Source organism: Euwallacea fornicatus, chromosome 9 (assembly GCF_040115645.1).
Source record: "Euwallacea fornicatus isolate EFF26 chromosome 9, ASM4011564v1, whole genome shotgun sequence".
NCBI classification, from domain to species: domain Eukaryota; kingdom Metazoa; phylum Arthropoda; class Insecta; order Coleoptera; family Curculionidae; genus Euwallacea; species Euwallacea fornicatus.
The window spans coordinates 1751872-1775136 of NC_089549.1; the positions used below are offsets into that span (position 1 = coordinate 1751872).

At 38.0% G+C, this 23265-nt stretch overlaps 1 protein-coding gene and 1 long non-coding RNA gene across 3 annotated transcripts in view; one reads left to right on the plus strand and one right to left on the minus strand.

Annotated features, from left to right (window-relative positions):
* Positions 1–15242, plus strand: part of LOC136341055 (uncharacterized) — a 45776-nt gene extending 30534 nt beyond the window's left edge. The window contains exons 4-5 of the long non-coding RNA XR_010732428.1: positions 14183–14270; positions 14380–15242. This is a non-coding gene — a long non-coding RNA (uncharacterized lncRNA). The remainder of the gene's footprint in view (positions 1–14182; positions 14271–14379) is intronic.
* ss (spineless) overlaps positions 1–23265 on the minus strand; it is a 136707-nt gene that overhangs the window by 67892 nt on the left and 45550 nt on the right. The window lies entirely within an intron of this gene.

Sequence of the window (23265 nt, forward strand, 5' to 3'; positions counted from 1 at the left end):
TCAATTGCTTTTGGCCTATGTTTTTTCTAACGTTTTCGTTCCTCTTACTTTCCACAACTCGTTAACATAAGTATTCTTTAAAAGAAATCCTTACTGATGTATGAAAGTTTCATTTCTGTTTGATTCAATTTTGCAACACTCTTGCTATGCTTACCTACGTGATATTGATGAAGTGAAAATATAGAGGGAATGTGATTTGGTAAAACTGAGTTATCTACCGATGAGGCTCAACTGCCTCATTTTTAAAATTCAAATAAAAATTAAATTTTAATGTATCACAAAAGAATTATTTCATATTTCCTACAGATTTTCTGGTGCCAAAATTTTCTTCGTCGATTTCTAATTTAGCAAATTTGAAAGATCAGTGGAATACTTGAAATAACTGTAATCTCCAAGAGAATAAAAAAACATTAAGAATCACATTAAAAATTGCAAAATAAGTGTAGGTACCAAAAATACATGTAGACATACAAATCCGACAACTAAGACTATGACTGACCTGTTTTTTCCGAAGTACAACACCCTCTCAATACTCGAGGAATCGACTTAAAATTGACATTCTTGAAGCAGGCATGAAAGCAAAGATGTTACAACTGTCAGAATGTGAGGAGTTGAACCTAACTGACACTCAATGTGGATTAACTCAGACAACTCTACATTCTCTTAATTTGATATATCATTTAATTAATCTCCTAATCTTAATTTAATACTCTCGTTATTACATCTGACATTGATACCGCTCGTTACTGTATGAAATATGAATGGGCTGATCATGTTAGATCCAAGTTTACTTACTGATTTCGTAGGTTTCTCATGCTTCTGGCATATTAATTATGCAGGCTTAACAGATAAAAAAAATAAATTATCAGTTCTTTTCTTTTATCATTTTAATAAAGAATTAATTAAGTTCTTCATATCACGACGTCGGTATTAAATCCGCGATTCCCGACGTGCGTTTCCTGTATAGATTTTTTGTTCGCATTACTATAATAATATTGTTTCCAGTAGCGTAATGCACACATTTCCATATTTACCATAAATATAATTGACTTATTCTATTATACGTCTAAAGAATACTTCTATTTGCACCTAGTATCCCGCGTTATTGTTATGCTCATAGAAATGATATTTCACACGTATTATAACGATTATTTCAGTGATTTAATGATGATAGATGTGTTTTGTTCTTGCTCGGAACAATAGCATCTCCGATATTCTTAATGAAGTCTAGACTAGGTGATATGGTGGTGATGTTGAAGTAAATAATAATTATAAAAAGGTTATTCCGTATGTATGAATACAATTACCTACAGTACGTAAATTTGTGGTTTAATTAGCCTTACTCAAGCCACAAGAATTTATTTGGAGTTAATTAAAACATCCTTAATACCATCAATTTTTTAACTGTTGATGTCACTGGGATGGTCAACTTGTTTTAATCCAGGTAATGGGTGTTCGGTATGTTTAAATAATAATCACAAATGTTTAGTCTATAGTATCCCGTCGTTGAATCAGGCGTGGCCATGGGGCCGCATACCGCCTCCAATTTACCATTGGTGAAAACCTCTGGGTCGGCATTCACTCCTTTTGCATTTGTCAAGTGCTCTTGAGCTAACAACAATTTCATAATCAAGATTTCAGCGAGAATATATAAATGGTCAACGCCCGAGCTTGAGTAATTCCTGGTTTTGTAATAGTCATTGTTCGATTGAGAGTGTTATATTTTTATTTCGATCGTATGGTAAAGCGGCTGTACCGCACGAATTTGCGTGCTGAAAGTGGCAGTTTTCGCACATGTGCGGTAAAGTTTTACTGTGCGCAAATTAAGTTATCTAATGAGTAGTGAAAATATATATCTTCACTGTGCGTCCGAACTGCTGATGCACTTGACCACACTTCTCTTCTACGTTATGTTTTTAGGAAGTAGAGTTCCATTGCACAAAATATGATTGATGAGAAAAAAGTGATAAAACATTAGGTACATCTGAATATTTCATGCAAAGCTTGATACTACTCTAGAAGGCATTTTCCTCTTGTCCGAATTATACATATATTCTTGCAGATATAACCATAATTTTAAAAAAATTAAAATTTTTACTCTAATTTATGTAATTTTTATCGAAATTATCTTTTTGATAAAGGTACTTAAATTTCGATTTTCAGCACGTAAAGGCCACCAAATCAGTGCATACTACCAACTTTACCTGAAGATAATTTCCATGAATTACACGAAAATGTCTTTAATTTTACATTTCCATGAATATTATCCTCTTGGTAAAGTTATCAGGACATTCATTTATTTTAATGTGGGCAATTTTTCAAATTCCTGTTAACTTTACCACTAAGATAGTTTAGAACCTGTTAACGCGGAATCTTTAGTTTGACCGAATTCGTTTGTGATCTTCAGTTAAGGAACCATGAACACAAATCTGTTAGGATCTTATCAGTACCCTGCTTCTAATATAAATTCGCTATGAAATTGTCTATAATTATGAGTAATACATCTAGTTTGACCATTAGATTTGTTAAACTCTTTTAACTAACCTCGAATAAGGTTCTAATTCTGGACGAGGATCCAGTTAGTCCTAAATTGCTAGAGTTCTCTCACGGAACTGTTTTGGATGAAAATGTCACAGATTACTGATAGTACGAACATGAGACTAATGTAGAAATCGTTTATGGCAATTGAGTTTAGCACATCAAAATGTTTCTAGGATGATCCCAGAACCGAAGAGAAATCCTCGAATTTCTGGTGGTCGGTACGGTGCACTTATAATTTGACAGCTTGATCACTGTAATTCGAGCATTACCAAAAAATTTACGTATTTTCGATCCTATATGCTTAGTTTGGTGCTTGAGTTTTTCAATTATACAGGATGTTTTTTAAGTACGTGGCCAAACTTGAAGGGCTGCTTCTATGGGCGATTCTAAGACGAAAAATTCATACAAACATAAGTTCGATAATGTTTCGTTTTCAAAGTACAGGGTGTCAAATTTTTTTTTTCGACAGAAAGATGAGCATTGTGGTTCATGCACGAGGAGGCCCCACCCCACTATACCATAGTAGTACGTCAATTTCTAAATGCAACACAAGGAAAAAAAACTAGATCGGTCACGCGGGTCCACAGTCATGGCCACTCAGGCCACCGGATTTAAGTCCGTTAGATTTTTTCCTTTGATGGCATCTAGAGCATTTCATTGATAGAACTCAGGTCAACACTGACGAACAATCAATCCTACAGATACGGGATTCAAGTAATCAGATGAGATATACGCTGGGAATGTTTTAACGTGTTAAACATGTAATGTTAAGATGAGCTAATGCTTGCATCGAAGATGAATGAGGATATTTTCAGCAACAATTGTAGGTTTCGTGTTACGTACTATTTAATTATTTTTTTTAATTGCGTACAATTTGTTTAAGAGCAGTTTCAATAAAGCACTTTTCTTGTCTGATTTTTCTCAAATTTGCAGTGTTACCCTTGTACATGTCACGAGCAAAAGCAGGCAAACCATTTCTAGTTAATACAGATTTCTTTGTCTTGCATTAAACACTGTCACCAAGTTTCAACGTCTTGTTGGTTTACGTCTTCTTGTTATCTGAGAGTTTTTTTTTACAAGTAGGAATAAAAGAAAAGTTTGACACCCTATAGGTTGAAAAGGAAGCATTACCGGACCCATGTTTATACATATTTTTCGTCTTAGAGTCAGTCAAAGAATCGCTCCTTGAAGTTTGACCAGGTGCTTAAATAACACCCTGTATAGGATGGAAATTTCACAACTTATTCATTATGAATAGTATACATATAAGTTCACCGAATAAAGAATTTATGAATAATATAGCAGTTCTTCTATCTCAAATGTAGAAAATACCTTTTAAGCAAATTCAATCAACTAAAATTTCCTCCCTAACATTTGTAGGCAATTAATATTGATATTTTAATAAGCTCCTATAATTATTGTTAATAATGCCCGACCTCAACATTGTATGGAAATTGTGTTCCTGACTAAGTAAATACTCACAGAATATTCTTAACTTGATCCCAAATCAGAGAGTCAAGTAAGGAGTATCCAAGCAAGGATTCAGCCTCACATATTTGATACATAATTTTTCAGATTTTTGTATCGATATGGAATTTATCCTTAGAAGCCTCTTCAACTTTGTGTGTTAGGCAAGATTACTTACAAGGCTCTTTCTCAGTCTCTCTCGAACACAACAATACTTCCTTCTAGAGTAACATTCACCCATCGCTAAAAATATATTCATTATTTTTAGCATATCAGAACAAAAAGAGGAAAGATCGTTTCGTAGTATCAGCAATATAAGTGAAATTAATTTTGCCGTTAAAAGTAAGGGGACCTGGAAGTAAGCCCCATGCGGTGTCAGACTCATGGGGGGCCCCCGTATCGCGGCACCTCTGTAATGCTTCCAGACCAATAAACAATTGGCTACGCAGATATAAATTTGTTCTTAAACTGCTCGAGAATTATTTTTCGTACTCGTTATGGCACCTATTAATGCGCAGGCAAATGAAGCTGAGCTCTTTGTATAGGGCGTGGAGGAATGGACTTATACCAATGAACGAATTTCTGTGGAAATGTACAAGAAAACGAAATTTTACATTAATTTTCTGTAATACTTGATCTGCAGCAATCATCCATTTTGATGTAACTGAAAAGGAGTTTCTCGTTTGGGAACACTCGTATTGAGAAGGATTTTGGACGAGCTCACAAGAGACGAAAATCACCAATTTATTGTACACTCTATCCCGATTACCATAACACCAAATATACCATCAGGTTTTGATGAGGTTTTTGGTTCCAATGTTCTAGAAGGTGCCATTTTTCCACATTTAAATTTCAAAAAATCAAATAAAATAATCATACACTTCTTCATAAAGGTTAGCAAGAGAAAGAGAGGGATTTTTGTGTATAACAGTGTGTTTTCTCCCATTGAAAAATTTAGAAAATTTCGTTCCTAGAGCTTCTACAAAAATTACTCAAAATTTGGTCAATTTTTGTAATGTCTTTTATTATTTGCCATTCACGATCCTAGACAAGTAATCTTTAAAGGTTGGTCTGGGTAAGGAAGAGTTTATTACTCAACAAAAAATCAAAAAGAACAACTTCAAAAGGTGTTATCCAGCGTATAGGCTAATAATCTCGAAGTAATATTAAATTACCAGGATGTTTTCGTTCAAATATTTTACCTAGATAGCATCGTCAATTACTCGATTTTTAGGTAATTACCCTTGAATTAGCAAAATGGGGTTATCATCTTCATTGTAGATATTCTATCGTCTCTGAACGTGTCCGTATGCCAACAATAATATCTTCTGTGTCCTCTGCTGAATGTGGGCGTTAGTAAACACAAGAGGCACAATGTTGGGGGAAAGAGAACGAACGAGGGTTGCGTACCATTATTTGTAACCAAAAAATCCCAAAATGGTGATACTCAAAATAGCTAAAAAAAAACATATATTTTGCACCTCCATGTTCTACTGATGAGTGCAGAGTTGAAAATATTATATACAACCGAATTAAGTGACTCAGGCATTCAATCTATTAATGGAGTACCGGTTTCTTGCAACTCGCGGTATGTATGTGATAGGAAGATGATCTTGCATTATTCTCTCCCCAATCTGATCCTTGGTCTTTAGATACAAATCACGAAGCTACCGGAGTTGGAACGAAAAAATAACAAACAGGATCACCATTTATGGTCTTCAAACAAGATCCGAAACATAAAGAAACACAACTCAGCTTGTTCGGAACCCGGCGGAACCCGCGGATTTTTTATGATTTCAATGTCTGCAAATTATTGGTGGCTCTCCTGCAAGGCGAGACCGCATGCTGCCATGATTTACGCGAGGACCAAAAGCCTCGGCCTTTCGATAAATATTAATGAATAAATGCTTATAATGCCAATAAAAATTAATATTTTTGTTTTTTATGCATATTACCGAGATCCACGTGGTGCCGATTCCATGCAAAAACCATTCGATTGGTATTGGTGAAAGCTTTCGTGTTTATGGTTCGTACGTAGAAAGTGAGGAATGTTGCTGATAATTGGTGAGTTTATTATTTGGTCTTAATAAGTGAATGTATAATAATAAATAGCTGAATTTGGTTTGGTTATTTGGCAGAGCTGCCCACACCAATTATCCATGCAGTTTCCTTCCAAGAAAGCTCCAGAGGGGCAACTAAAAGGGATATTAATTGAGCGCCCTTTAGAACGGCCTGTACAATTAGCTCAGTTCATTGGAGAACAATAATACATTTCTTTTTTAGCGCTCTACTTCAGTTAGATTCTCAAAGTGCTCAATCTCATATATCACATAACCGATTATCAGAACACACCAGCTAAATCATGTGATAACTCCGTTTCGCTCGTTTTTATGCTCAAAGGCCACTTTTCTTACTGTTAAAGCTTCACAACCTCATGAGGATGAGAAAAAAGGTTTCCGGCCTCACAATGCGTGAGGCACGATTTCCTTGATAATTCAACTTATACATCGAGGGATATTCTCTTTTTTCTATTCTTTTGTGCAACTTTGACATTTCAATCATGACGTTAATCGGTTTTGACGTTTTCAGTGTATATAGACGCACGAGTTCGGTCCTTGTCAAAAATTAAGGAACACGCAGTGCGGACGATCATAAAATATTTCTTTGTCAGAGGTTTAACGAAAAGGGAGGTGAAAGCTGGGTTAAATTCTACATTAGGGAATTCATCCCCATCATTTTCCACCATTAAGTCGTGGGGTGCGGACTTCAAACGTGGCAGAAGTAGAATAAAAGATGCGACACCATCGGGAAGGCCAAAACCAGCTACCACTGAAGAAATCATCCAAAAAGTGCACCAAGTTGTCTTTGGTGATCGGAGTTAAGATTGGTTGAAATAGCCGACCCAAAGAGCAGACATATCATATCCTGACCGTATTTTTAGGCATGAGAAAGCTGTCTGCAAGGTGGGTGCCGTGTCTGTTGGTGTCCGAGCAATAAATGACCTACGCAAACATTTTGCGCCAATGTTTGAGATTTTTTTTAAAGAATCAGACTGATTTTCTGCATCGTTTCATTACGACGGACGATAGATTCGTTATTATTCGCCGGGAACGAAGGGACAGTCCCGACAGTGCACAGCAAAGCATGAACTTCCTCCAAAAAAAGCCAAAACTGGCCCATTCGCTAGAGAAATTATGACGAGCGTGTTTTTGGATTCTTATTTTGTACAGTGTGTGACACAGAAAAGAGAACACCCCGTAAAAATGGATTTGTTTAAATAATTTTCGGTATGCATGTTTGTATATGGAATCGCAAAAAACGATTAAATTTTCAGCCATAGTTATCAATGCATTTACGAGTTATCAGGAATTTTAGTATTTTTTTATTACAAAAATTGTAATAAAATATCACATCATTTATTGTTATATACTGTGCTTAGAAAGTGCTTTTAAATTAATTAAATATGCCTAATTGCAAAATGGAGCGAGTTTGAGAGGTCGAATTTATGGGGCTGCGACGGTCATTTAGGGAAATCGCCACTAGATTGAACCATAGTATAAACGCTACGGCGGCATGATTCCAAGAAGAGCAAATAGGAAGAAGGAGAGGTACTGGACGATTCCGAAGAACTACAGACCGCCAAGATCGCCACCTTCGAATTATGACCCTAAGAGATAGATTTGTCTCGACGAGGACGATGGCGGATCAGTGCCTTGCTGAGTATGGAAAGCCCATTGGGATGTGGATCATTTACCACCGGATAAGAAGTTTTGGAATGGGATAACATCGTGTTTAGTGACGAATCCAGATTCTGTTTAGGTATGCATGTTGTTCGGGCAAAAGTGAGAAGAATACGGTGTCAAAGACAGGATCCTCAGTTGACAATACAGAGGCATGTTATCAGACTCTCCGGATAATGGTTTAGGCTGCTATTTTATATGGTAGCGGGTCACCTGTACGGTTCGTTAGAAGTAGTATGATACCCCAACGATACATCTAAGTTCTGGAACTTCATCTGGAGCCTTATCTGGAAACTTTTGTTAATCCAGTTTTCCAGTAGGGCCACATGTGGCTAGAGTGACTCTTTCATAAAAATGCAATCAATTTGCTACCTTGACCAACTCGCGCTCCAGATCTCTCACCGATTGAACGGTGGAAGATCTGGGGCGCGAGGTGGTCAAGATAGCAAATTGATTGCTGCATGGGATATTGTAGGTATAAGTTGGCATAATTTACTTCATCCCCCACAACCCCTAGCGTTGCACTTGTACAGGAATGTATAAGACACTGCGGAGGACCCACTAATTATTAATATTTTTTTAATTTTTAACAATTAACTTTGCTCAATTTTTTAATGAAGTATATTTTTTATAGTAAGAAGCATGAATACCAAAAATTAATTAAATGAAACCATTTTTACGGGATGTTCTTTTTTCTATGTCACGCAGTATATTGTCATCGGAATTCATTATTCAAACCTCCCAGACGAGCTGTGTCGAAGAACTCTGGAGGAACGCCCTGATTTGGCCGAAAAGAAAATCCTGTTACACCAGGACAACCGGAACCATGTCACAAGTCTCATGCCGTGATGGATAAACTTGAACAGTTGGGGTTTAAATTACTGCCACGTGCACCCTACTTACCAGATTTGGCTCCTTCGGATTTCAGTTTGTTCCCAAATTTGTAAAAAAATCTTGCTGGTGAGAAATTTTGGCCAGATGCTGAAGTAATATTGTGGTATTTTGGAGAGTACAATAAGTTTCCTTCTAGCAACGGCATAAAGGCCTGGAGCATTATTGGACTAAAATTTCTCGTCTGTTACTGGTATAACGAACTCAGCATAAAACAAAAGTGATTTCCATGATCTAGTGCCCCAATTGGACTTACATACTTTACTCCACTAATATCTATACCATTATTAACGGCCTGTTAGTTTTCCATGAAACTGGTCTAATTGTTATTTGCCATGTGTATTTTAATGGTACCTGATAGTTAATTGCCGTATATAATGACGCGTATATCACTAATTATTCGCAATTTGTGAATTGCGGATACGAACAGTTATTGACTCAGGTAAGTCAGGAAGTATGATCATTCAGGCGTCAAACGCCACCTTTGAATAGCTCGTCGCTCGTAAATAATAACTCGCTTTGCGCCTGCATAAGAAATAAACTCTTCATGTCATCTTTATTCTTGTATTAACTACTCTGTTTTCGCGGCATATGCAATGAGATATCGGCAATAACTTGTCCTAATGTTGGCAATAACTTGTTGCCGGACGCAAGTTACGACCCTGTCTCTGAAGTGTGTGTGCGGCGGAGGGGCAGGAACATCATTGACCAAACAATTCTGATGCTTCCAAGTTTATACAGGATGATACTGTCATTCCCTGACGGTAAAAATATGTAATTTTGATGTAATTTGGGCAATTATTCGCTAAAACGCACCATCGCTGTGTTGTGGCCTGGGTCTTTGTTAAGTATCTGTTTTCGGTATTATCCCATAATGGAGGCGTCTGTATGCCCCAGATGGAAGATGAAAGTGGAGGAGCCAATAGGCATCATTAATTGAATAATAGGTCAACTTTCTGTGAAAAATAACTTCGGATAGAAATTTCTGCAGTGTAGTTCTGCAGAAATCAGTTTGTTGAATTCATTTTATTGCTGTTTGTGCTCAACTTCATCCTCCATTTAGCCGCAATAATTAGTTGCTTTCAAAGTAACTGCAATTCGTTATCTGAGCACTAGATATACACTGCACCGTTTATGGTATCCATCGGTCGCACAAGAAAAGGAATTTCGCGTGATTTGTTTCCTTTACGTAATTTTTTTTTTTTTGGAAAAAAATCCTCCGACACGTCAATTTTGTTATTAGTTTCGCACACGTCACCACTGTCCGAGATATGACGTCATCGGTCATTTAATCAAACGTCAACCCCCGACTTTTTATTCGAAACATTAAGGAGTATGTTATTCGAACTGTAGACCGCAAAAAATGAGGGGGAAGATATTTTTTGATGTTTTGAGAAAAAAGGCATTGACGTGCGCAAACTTTTCTCAGGTGTTATTAATATGTACGGAGTGGACAATAAAAAGACCGAAACAGAGAACCGATATTAACGTCAGCAGAACGTTTGTTGTTAAGTCAAACTCATTTTGTGTTTTCGGTGCATAATGCGCTCAGGCGCGTACGAAAGGGGCCACGTGGCAAAATGTGCATTTTAAATTATGTTCATAAACCCCATCGGAATTGTTGAAAATTGTGTCTTTTTTGATATCTCGAAAATTAACCCCAACGGCAAAATTAAGTGATAATATACGGGTGGTTCTGGATAAACGTGACAAGCATCGAGATCGAGAAGATCTATAAAAAAAATGTTTGATTAAAGTTCTTATTTTAGAGAGCTCAACTTTTTATGCTTTTAATATTTTTTCAAGGGCACCTTAACTCACCCTTAACCAACCTGAACTAACCTTTCTTTCGAGTTGAATTTAGTTTTTTTAGAGGTAACACCCGGTTTTTTAGATATTCAAATTCTTTATTGTCAGTGAACATGTTAATACTTGACAAATTTTTTGTTGAAAGCGAGAAAATTCATAACAACATACAAGATAAGCCTAACGCTAAATTATGAGCTTAACTCAGAATGCGCTGACTTAAGCGAATTATTTGTCTAGTACTTACCGATTAAATTGTTTAACAATAACCAAATTAACGGAAACGGAAAGAATTGAATTTTTCTGCATGATCAGATTTCAGGACAAGGTGCGTATTCAAAAAGAAGTTGCAGAATTATTTAATGCAATTCATCCTCATTCGAAACCAATTAAGGCGCAGTGGGGTAAGTGCGTTACCCTGTTCCATCTATTGCAATAAAAGTAAAAATGTATTAATTAATACTTGGAAATTTAATGATTTCAATCCAGCGATGTAAATGTAGTACATTATTTGTGGGTTTCCCCTATGTAAAAAAATTAGTTAGGTTACGGTTCAACAAAGGGCTGTGCATAAGATCGGAGTCCCAATTAAAGTGCCCCCTTTTTTAGTGAAATATCCAGTCCCGAATTGCAATTTTCAGTAAGTATAAAGTTTTTTTATTAAGGATCATAGATTGCTTTTTAATACTTTCTGGGACAAGCACTAGCCTGTTCACATCCTGGAAATATTCATACACGAAGCAAGTGTAAACTAATCGCTGAGGCAAGTCAATGCTAGACCACAGTCACATCAAATATTTGGTCGAATGGAGGAAAGAAAAAGAAAAAAATAGCAACGGGAGTGGAAATAATAACTGTCGAAGAGGTTAAATAAGGGTTAATTGGAGCCAAGCAGCCAGAGCAGAGAGCAGAAAAAAAGCAGAACGAAGAGACCCATCTGCAAATGCGATTTTCAATTTTATATTGAACATCGACAATAGATTCAGTGCGTTAGTTATATACAGTAGGTTTGTAATAGAAGTTCGAAAAAGAAGCGATATGAATGTGAGAGGTGCGTTGACGAAGATTAATAATGCTTATTAATCTGCAAAACTAAAATTAACAATTAATTTTATTAATATAGCATTTTATACAATAAAGCTATTAAGTATATATTACATCACTTTTTTTAACTTATCTCTTTAATTTTTACGCTTTTTACCTTTTAATTTTTTCAAAAAAAGTTCTTGGTTTGTTTGAGTCTTTAACTTGTAAAAAAACCTGACTTTAATGCGGTAAAAAGACATTTGCAGCTGAATTATTATTAACTTTGCTCTTGCCCCTTGACCTTATGATATACGGCGTTAAAGCATTTTAAACAGGCGCGTACACACTTGCCCCATTTTCAGGAAAAGTGCAGAGCGGTTGAATTTTTTTTTACAATTTCCTATAACATTGCATCTTATTATGAAAATCTGATGTGCTCACTTAAGCAAATTAAACGGCAATAACCGAGAAGCCATTCGTATATGAAAAAAAAATTATACCTATGTAAATAACAAAACATACGAGTCCGTGTAAATCGGAATTTAACAAAAAACGGCCCGCCCTTGCCCCACCTCACGGGCTTCAAACATTGAAAAAAAATTTAGTCTTTGCCCACGTCCGAGATCTACCAGAAAACTGTTCGATTTCGATATCGGAAGACGAGAGAAATTAATATTTTGATGGCAGTGCAAGAAGATCCTTACTGAAACGACCATAGATACCTGATTCACCCTGTAAAGTGCGCCATCAGAAATCAGTGGCAGTACGTTATATACAAACCACGCTCTGATGTACGGGCAGAACTTTCCGCAGATCAGATCAGATTTTCATTCTTCTGTGTATAGTGTTACTCATGTATTATTGGTACTTAAAAAGCACAAGCATATACTTTAAAAGGCACTGAAATGAATATCATACGTAGGTGTTTAAATGCTTTGCATCACAGTTGGAACAACGTTTTATCACTAGTGTTATATCTGATATATTGTTTGTTTTTTTTTTCAATTTTTATAGGAAAGTTTTTTAGAATTTCTAGATATTTCTGTCGGCTTAAAAATGCACATACGATATGCTAATTCCTCCATTTAATTCCCATTACATGCATTGTAGGATCAGAATGGGATTATTAACATTTTCGATCCTTATAGCGAGTGGGGAACAAAAACTTTTCAAGTTATAGTGGATTTAATGTATTTATGTGCCCTACGACCTTTTTAAAATGCGCTTTTCAATGTTGCTTATGCAAGTTTTTGTGCACTGCGATTTTACCTTTCAGTACACCGATACTTGGGTAATATATGGGCCAGCAAGCCTATCCAGACAGGATCGTGGTATGCACTTTTACAACCTACAATGTCATAAATCAAAATTTTATTTTCATTAAAAATTCGTGTGGAATAAAAGCCGCTCTGCAGGTCCTCAAAATAATGATAATGAGCCTCCTAAAAGTTTGACGTCAAAACAGGGTAGATGAAAAAACCCGACATTACAAATATGCGCCTTTGTCTATGAATAGATTATTGGCCTGCCCTGTAATTTTCCCAGGCCGCTTGTTAAAGCTGACATAGATACTTAAATGGTCACATGAATTTTATAAATCTCTCACGGTTATTGTTTTTTTTTGAGCTAAGCCCACACAATGAATTGTCCTCTTCGAATTACGTACTCCTTGCAAGGTCTCGTTGCAATTTGCGGTTTAATGTCCTGGTACGCATTGCATATACAGGGTGTCCGGAAAGGTCATGCCGCAAATTTTGGGGGTTAGGAAGAGGGCCGAAAATTAATGTCCCTAAAAGCGGTGACACTATTTTTTTTACATAGAGATATAAAAAAATTTTAATTAAAAAATGAGAAATTTTCGCTTGTCCTGTATAAGGAAGACCTGCGAAACATCTGATTGCACATTAAAATAAGCACGACCAGAGTTGTTCAAACCGCCCACCTTTCATTGTCGCCGTGATAATAGTTCGAAAATTGCAGCAAAAATACTTTTTTTAACTTCTCACTTTGAGAGCGAATCACTTGACAATGAAGGCCGCTAAAAAATTTGTTAATGTAAAACACTCGCGTTTATTCTAGCCTTCTTTGTAGCCCCCACAATTTACGACAAGACCTTTCCGCACACCCCGTATGTCAATCCCTCCAGGGGGCAGAAACATCAACCCGAGCGTCCACCATTCCAAACAGCCGACTGACGAATTAATCAAAACTATCAATGTTAATTAATCCCGACGATCCTTCACACACGTTACCTTTTGCAAGAAATTCTTCTAATTAAATACTAAAACTGGTGAAAAATTAATAAGAAGGTGCAGCTGCCATTAACATCTTTGGAAGCCTTTAATTAGGCCCCTGTTCGCATGAAAACTGACACAAAATACCGGGTATAAAAAAATTGACGCCAAATTAAAAATAATATCGTTTTATCGCCGGTTGATTAGTTCGGTGCAATTTTTAACGTTAAAACGGAGAAAGTGTGAGTAAATTTGAGTTTTAGATGGACTCTAGACTTTTAAACATCTAATAAAGAGGCTCCTTAAGCTATCATTTTCTTGTTAATTGAATTCGTGTATTCTACGCACACAGTAATTATGGCCATGTGATTAAGGATCTCGAAAACGGCAATAAATGAACAACTGTGATTAAAAATTAAAGTGAATTTTTTCATTTAAACTTCACGGGTATTTTAAAATAATGATTTTTTTTTACAGGTTGGCAGTACTGCTACATCTGTGCAAAGCTTCGTGTTGGTGTATCAAATTGCCGCAGTGCCACACGCGTTTTTGCAAACGTACAAAAGTAAGTTTTTCGATTTTTACTGTTCCCGATTTCGTTGAGACAACGAACTTGCGTTGCATTTTGCCTGAGGAATGAATATTTTGCTACGGAAGCGTTGAAAATGTTACAGAAGGCCTCTGGTGATCGACACGGCTACGCCGCAAAAAAAATGCCCACAAGTGGTACAAAGACTTTAAAGAAGGCCGGGAAGGGGGTCAGGACGAACGGCGCCCCGCAGCACCGTCAACATTTACCGATGAGAGCCACGTCAAGAAAATCGAAGATTTCTCACTCAAAAATCGTCCACTCAGAGTTGAGAGACCTTGCTGGTGCCACAGGCGTTTCATTTGGATCAACTTTAATCATTTTAAAAGATGGTTTGGGCCTCGAACGCATCAAATCTCGATGGATTCCAAAAAGACTCAATTTTTTGGGGAAAAAAAACGTCGCATTGAAATGCGTCGGGCGATAATTTCTGACTACCAGGACGACATGGAACGCATCACTACGGGAGACAACGCGTAGGTCTGTGCGTACCACCCGGAAACAACCGACCAATAGGGCGAACATCGTGTAAAAAGTGCGAAAATGACCGAAAAAAAACGCACCAAAGTCACTCAGATATCAAGGTGATATCGACAGTTTTCTTCGATAATCACGGTGTTTTGCATTATAAAAGTCAAACTGTCAACTGGGAATATTACTTGTGCGTTACTCTACAGCTATTCGCCTTACGAGGCCAAAATTATAGACGGGGAATTCGTGATTTTTGCAGCACGATAATGCACCGTTCCACACTTCGAGAACGTTTTGCCAAAAACTCGACCCATATGGGTTCACAACCGCCGTATTCGCCTGATTTAGCACCGTTCGACTTCTGTCTGTTCGACAAGCTCAAAAGATCGCTCCGGGGACGCCGTTGCGACGCGATTGAGGAGATAAAAGCCGAATCGAAGTAAGTATTGAAGGTCGACCTGGAAAAAAAAATTGAAAAAATTTACGCAGATTGTTTACTTTAGAAATAAATTCACGTGATTTTTTTCATGGCGGTAGTTAATGCGGTTAGATCGGTGCTCGGGCATGAAACTTGAAAAGGTCGTTTTTGCGTTTATCTACTTGTCCGACATCGATAAAAACAAAACTCGAGACTTCTCGTTTTTATATCGCCTCATTATACCCACATCTGTATCTATCGCCGCAAAATCTCTGGCAGGGCCGGCTCTGGCCAGCCTGGCGCCCTGGGCGAAATTTTCAGTGACCGCCCCCCTAGCCCCGCGAAAAACTGCCGATCGGGAAAGTCCGCCACCTGTCCCCCCCGGCCTGGGGCCAGTCCTGAGTGTACGTTCCTCATTCGTAAATGTCCTTTAATTTCTTTTAATTTATTGCGCTTCTAAATGCAAACCGATATTAACGCCTAAAAAAGAATTTAGAATAATGAATTTTCAAAACAAATTTGAATATTACATTTTGCATTTTCCTGCTAAGAACGCATATACGAGCTATTACATACATATGCATGTGTTTTTTATATCGCTTCTATCGGCTGTATCAAATACACGTTTCGAATATAATGCAATATAAGGAAATGCAAATAAAAATGAGTTATGCTCCTAATCTTAGTTTCCTCGCAGGAAAATGAGGATTTCTACTGTTGTGTTTTGACTTATAAACCTATTGTAGTTAAAATTAATTAAAAAAAATAATAATAATAATCCCATTCCTGAGATCATTAAGGCTGTTTCAGTGCTCTCGCTAGTTCTGAAGCGGGTACTTCGAGGAAGTACTGAAAAAATATTCTCAAAGTGCAACTGTTCTATACGTGTGACGGAGATTGATTTCTCAGAATTCACGCACCCACAAACACTGTGACGCACTCAGGGCGGCCCCAACTGCCGCCGAGATAATTTCCCAAAAAAGTACCACAATTTCTTCGATCGCATCTGGATTGAACTGACATGGAAACACATACTCCAATAAAAGCTGTTTGGTGATTTGTCAAGCCCCCGTCGTTTTAGGAATACGTCTGGTGGTAGCTATCAGCAACTTAATGCATCGATGGTATTGGTGAGTCCTCGAAAGTGTCCCAAAAAACTTAATTGCAGATATCTCGGAAACGGTTAAATAGAGACACTCTGCATATCTCTATTGGTGTGCCCCTGCGAGTTAGTTCGGGTTTTAAACATACGACCAACTTAAAGGTATGTACGATATTGGAAATGATCGGTTGTATTATTATACCATTATAGCACAAAGCCCGTCTAATTATGACGCGACCACCTAATCGGTTCACAGCTGAAGTATTATTCACGTCCATCTATGCTCGACTTACCTTACCAAAAGCAATAAATTACGCCATAATTACTGAATCAGAACATTGCCCAAGGAATGTTGCCTGAAGTCCCAATCAGATTAGACCTTCAGCATTTGCGATATAGCGGCAATGGCAGAGCCCAAAGGGCCATTCCCTTCGCACGCTGAAGGGTGTCGAAGGCCGTCAGACCCTCGGTCACGTGACCTCGAACCGCCAGTGGGCGGGACGTCCAGTCCTTTGTGTACAAAACCTGCCAATCACGTCACGTCCTTTCCGTAATAATAGTTTCTACCATATTTGAAAATTATCCTTATTATATGGAAAATTACGTCGGTGGCCATTTTAACGTTCCCAACGTTCGGTTTTTGTACTAATTAAACAAATTAAGGATGGTTTGTTATCTTTGCTTGTTTTTTTCCTTTTGACATCCTGTGTATTCCGCTTTTTTCGTTTTACGGTGGAACAGCAAAAAATGGGGCTTCGGTTACGTTATGTATTCACTGCGGCGATCGCCGGTCGCTGATAAGGGAATCTAATTAATAATTAATCCATATAAGTGTTTCAGTAATATAATTAAGTACTAGGTGCTGTTTGTTTTTAGTGTGTATTTTGAATGTGGAATTAAAGAGATTGTTGGGACAATTTTAATTAGTTCACTTGCAGTATGACACGAAATGGCATGGAAAAGGCAGGAATCAGGAAAATTAATCTCGAAGCTCGGGACTTGTTAAAAAGTTTCTACTCTCCCCTACAATTATCGACATAAAATGATAACAAATATTCAATTTTCGCTATTTTAACGGCTTTATTTTCTCCAACTGCTAAGTCCCATGGAGAACGAAATAATCATTTACGAATTGTCAAGATCAAAGTACATACCTACTACAATTTCATGGTGCAGGGTGTCTGATAGATAAGTGCCAAACCTTAAACAGCGCAATTAACGTGCAAAAATAATACCAAATTTGTAAATAAAGATATGTCTTGAAGTGTCCCCTAATGAAGATACGGAGTCTTGAAGGGGGCCCCAAGGAGATTATTTGTGCTAAATAATTCCTTGGGACCACATAACATAAATGTATAAAATTTTGATATATCTCCTAGCACTTCCATGTTGCTGATACCACGTGTTATATTTTGCATAAAAAGTGCAAAAAATGGATTGGTCGAAAAACCATCACAAACACGGATACCTCCACGTGCTTCTGTGCTCCTGATACCACGTGTTATTTTTTGCATGAAAAGTGCAAAAAATGGATTGGTCGAAAAACCATCACAAACACGGATACCTCCACGTGCTTCTGTGCTCCTGATACCACGTGTTATTTTTTGCATAAAAAGTGCAAAAAATGGATTGGTCGAAAAACCATCACAAACACGGATACCTCCACGTGCTTCTGTGCTCCTGATACCACGTGTTATTTTTTGCATAAAAAGTGCAAAAAATGGATTGGTCGAAAAACCATCACAAACACGGATACCTCCACGTGCTTCTGTGCTCCTGATACCACGTGTTATTTTTTGCATGAAAAGTGCAAAAAATGGATTGGTCGAAAAACCATCACAAACACGGATACCTCCACGTGCTTCTGTGCTCCTGATACCACGTGTTATTTTTTGCATAAAAAGTGCAAAAAATGGATTGGTCGAAAAACCATCACAAACACGGATACCTCCACGTGCTTCTGTGCTCCTGATACCACGTGTTATTTTTTGCATAAAAAGTGCAAAAAATGGATTGGTCGAAAAACCATCACAAACACGGATACCTCCACGTGCTTCTGTGCTCCTGATACCACGTGTTATTTTTTGCATGAAAAGTGCAAAAAATGGATTGGTCGAAAAACCATCACAAACACGAGTATCTCCACGTGCTTCTGTGCTCCTGATACCACGTGTTATTTTTTGCATGAAAAGTGCAAAAAATGGATTGGTCGAAAAACCATCACAAACACGGATACCTCCACGTGCTTCTTTGCTCCTGATACCACGTGTTATTTTTTGCATGAAAAGTGCAAAAAATGGATTGGTCGAAAAACCATCACAAACACGAGTATCTCCACGTGCTTCTGTGCTCCTGATACCACGTGTTATTTTTTGCATGAAAAGTGCAAAAAATGGATTGGTCGAAAAACCATCACAAACACGAGTATCTCCACGTGCTTCTGTGCTCCTGATACCACATGTTATTTTTTGCATAAAAAGTGCAAAAAATGGATTGGTCGAAAAACCATCACAAACACGGATACCTCCACGTGCTTCTGTGCTCCTGATACCACGTGTTATTTTTTGCATTAAAAGTGCAAAAAATGGATTGGTCGAAAAACCATCACAAACACGAGTATCTCCACGTGCTTCTGTGCTCCTGATACCACGTGTTATTTTTTGCATGAAAAGTGCAAAAAATGGATTGGTCGAAAAACCATCACAAACACGAGTATCTCCACGTGCTTCTGTGCTCCTGATACCACGTGTTATTTTTTGCATGAAAAGTGCAAAAAATGGATTGGTCGAAAAACCATCACAAACACGGATACCTCCACGTGCTTCTTTGCTCCTGATACCACGTGTTATTTTTTGCATGAAAAGTGCAAAAAATGGATTGGTCGAAAAACCATCACAAACACGAGTATCTCCACGTGCTTCTGTGCTCCTGATACCACGTGTTATTTTTTGCATAAAAAGTGCAAAAAATGGATTGGTCGAAAAACCATCACAAACACGAGTATCTCCACGTGCTTCTGTGCTCCTGATACCACGTGTTATTTTTTGCATGAAAAGTGCAAAAAATGGATTGGTCGAAAAACCATCACAAACACGAGTATCTCCACGTGCTTCTGTGCTCCTGATACCACGTGTTATTTTTTGCATGAAAAGTGCAAAAAATGGATTGGTCGAAAAACCATCACAAACACGAGTATCTCCACGTGCTTCTGTGCTCCTGATACCACGTGTTATTTTTTGCATGAAAAGTGCAAAAAATGGATTGGTCGAAAAACCATCACAAACACGAGTATCTCCACGTGCTTCTGTGCTCCTGATACCACGTGTTATTTTTTGCATGAAAAGTGCAAAAAATGGATTGGTCGAAAAACCATCACAAACACGAGTATCTCCACGTGCTTCTGTGCTCCTGATACCACGTGTTATTTTTTGCATGAAAAGTGCAAAAAATGGATTGGTCGAAAAACCATCACAAACACGAGTATCTCCACGTGCTTCTGTGCTCCTGATACCACGTGTTATTTTTTGCATGAAAAGTGCAAAAAATGGATTGGTCGAAAAACCATCACAAACACGGATACCTCCACGTGCTTCTTTGCTCCTGATACCACGTGTTATTTTTTGCATGAAAAGTGCAAAAAATGGATTGGTCGAAAAACCATCACAAACACGAGTATCTCCACGTGCTTCTGTGCTCCTGATACCACGTGTTATTTTTTGCATGAAAAGTGCAAAAAATGGATTGGTCGAAAAACCATCACAAACACGGATACCTCCACGTGCTTCTTTGCTCCTGATACCACGTGTTATTTTTTGCATAAAAAGTGCAAAAAATGGATTGGTCGAAAAACCATCACAAACACGGATACCTCCACGTGCTTCTGTGCTCCTGATACCACGTGTTATTTTTTGCATAAAAAGTGCAAAAAATGGATTGGTCGAAAAACCATCACAAACACGGATACCTCCACGTGCTTCTGTGCTCCTGATACCACGTGTTATTTTTTGCATAAAAAGTGCAAAAAATGGATTGGTCGAAAAACCATCACAAACACGGATACCTCCACGTGCTTCTGTGCTCCTGATACCACGTGTTATTTTTTGCATAAAAAGTGCAAAAAATGGATTGGTCGAAAAACCATCACAAACACGGATACCTCCACGTGCTTCTGTGCTCCTGATACCACGTGTTATTTTTTGCATAAAAAGTGCAAAAAATGGATTGGTCGAAAAACCATCACAAACACGGATACCTCCACGTGCTTCTGTGCTCCTGATACCACGTGTTATTTTTTGCATAAAAAGTGCAAAAAATGGATTGGTCGAAAAACCATCACAAACACGGATACCTCCACGTGCTTCTGTGCTCCTGATACCACGTGTTATTTTTTGCATAAAAAGTGCAAAAAATGGATTGGTCGAAAAACCATCACAAACACGGATACCTCCACGTGCTTCTGTGCTCCTGATACCACGTGTTATTTTTTGCATAAAAAGTGCAAAAAATGGATTGGTCGAAAAACCATCACAAACACGGATACCTCCACGTGCTTCTGTGCTCCTGATACCACGTGTTATTTTTTGCATAAAAAGTGCAAAAAATGGATTGGTCGAAAAACCATCACAAACACGGATACCTCCACGTGCTTCTGTGCTCCTGATACCACGTGTTATTTTTTGCATAAAAAGTGCAAAAAATGGATTGGTCGAAAAACCATCACAAAAACGGATACCTCCACGTGCTTCTGTGCTCCTGATACCACGTGTTATTTTTTGCATAAAAAGTGCAAAAAATGGATTGGTCGAAAAACCATCACAAACATGGGTACCTCCACGTGCTTCTGTGCTCCTGATACCACGTGTTATTTTTTGCATGAAAAGTGCAAAAAATGGATTGGTCGAAAAACCATCACAAACACGGATACCTCCACGTGCTTCTTTGCTCCTGATACCACGTGTTATTTTTTGCATAAAAAGTGCAAAAAATGGATTGGTCGAAAAACCATCACAAACACGGATACCTCCACGTGCTTCTGTGCTCCTGATACCACGTGTTATTTTTTGCATGAAAAGTGCAAAAAATGGATTGGTCGAAAAACCATCACAAACATGGGTACCTCCACGTGCTTCTGTGCTCCTGATACCACGTGTTATTTTTTGCATGAAAAGTGCAAAAAATGGATTGGTCGAAAAACCATCACAAACATGGGTACCTCCACGTGCTTCTGTGCTCCTGATACCACGTGTTATTTTTTGCATGAAAAGTGCAAAAAATGGATTGGTCGAAAAACCATCACAAACACGGATACCTCCACGTGCTTCTTTGCTCCTGATACCACGTGTTATTTTTTGCATGAAAAGTGCAAAAAATGGATTGGTCGAAAAACCATCACAAACACGGATACCTCCACGTGCTTCTGTGCTCCTGATACCACGTGTTATTTTTTGCATGAAAAGTGCAAAAAATGGATTGGTCGAAAAACCATCACAAACACGGATACCTCCACGTGCTTCTTTGCTCCTGATACCACGTGTTATTTTTTGCATGAAAAGTGCAAAAAATGGATTGGTCGAAAAACCATCACAAACACGGATACCTCCACGTGCTTCTTTGCTCCTGATACCACGTGTTATTTTTTGCATGAAAAGTGCAAAAAATGGATTGGTCGAAAAACCATCACAAACACGGATACCTCCACGTGCTTCTTTGCTCCTGATACCACGTGTTATTTTTTGCATGAAAAGTGCAAAAAATGGATTGGTCGAAAAACCATCACAAACACGGATACCTCCACGTGCTTCTTTGCTCCTGATACCACGTGTTATTTTTTGCATGAAAAGTGCAAAAAATGGATTGGTCGAAAAACCATCACAAACACGGATACCTCCACGTGCTTCTTTGCTCCTGATACCACGTGTTATTTTTTGCATGAAAAGTGCAAAAAATGGATTGGTCGAAAAACCATCACAAACACGGATACCTCCACGTGCTTCTTTGCTCCTGATACCACGTGTTATTTTTTGCATGAAAAGTGCAAAAAATGGATTGGTCGAAAAACCATCACAAACACGGATACCTCCACGTGCTTCTGTGCTCCTGATACCACGTGTTATTTTTTGCATGAAAAGTGCAAAAAATGGATTGGTCGAAAAACCATCACAAACACGGATACCTCCACGTGCTTCTTTGCTCCTGATACCACGTGTTATTTTTTGCATGAAAAGTGCAAAAAATGGATTGGTCGAAAAACCATCACAAACACGGATACCTCCACGTGCTTCTTTGCTCCTGATACCACGTGTTATTTTTTGCATAAAAAGTGCAAAAAATGGATTGGTCGAAAAACCATCACAAACATGGGTACCTCCACGTGCTTCTGTGCTCCTGATACCACGTGTTATTTTTTGCATGAAAAGTGCAAAAAATGGATTGGTCGAAAAACCATCACAAACACGGATACCTCCACGTGCTTCTTTGCTCCTGATACCACGTGTTATTTTTTGCATGAAAAGTGCAAAAAATGGATTGGTCGAAAAACCATCACAAACACGGATACCTCCACGTGCTTCTGTGCTCCTGATACCACGTGTTATTTTTTGCATGAAAAGTGCAAAAAATGGATTGGTCGAAAAACCATCACAAACACGGATACCTCCACGTGCTTCTTTGCTCCTGATACCACGTGTTATTTTTTGCATAAAAAGTGCAAAAAATGGATTGGTCGAAAAACCATCACAAACACGGATACCTCCACGTGCTTCTTTGCTCCTGATACCACGTGTTATTTTTTGCATGAAAAGTGCAAAAAATGGATTGGTCGAAAAACCATCACAAACACGGATACCTCCACGTGCTTCTTTGCTCCTGATACCACGTGTTATTTTTTGCATGAAAAGTGCAAAAAATGGATTGGTCGAAAAACCATCACAAACACGGATACCTCCACGTGCTTCTGTGCTCCTGATACCACGTGTTATTTT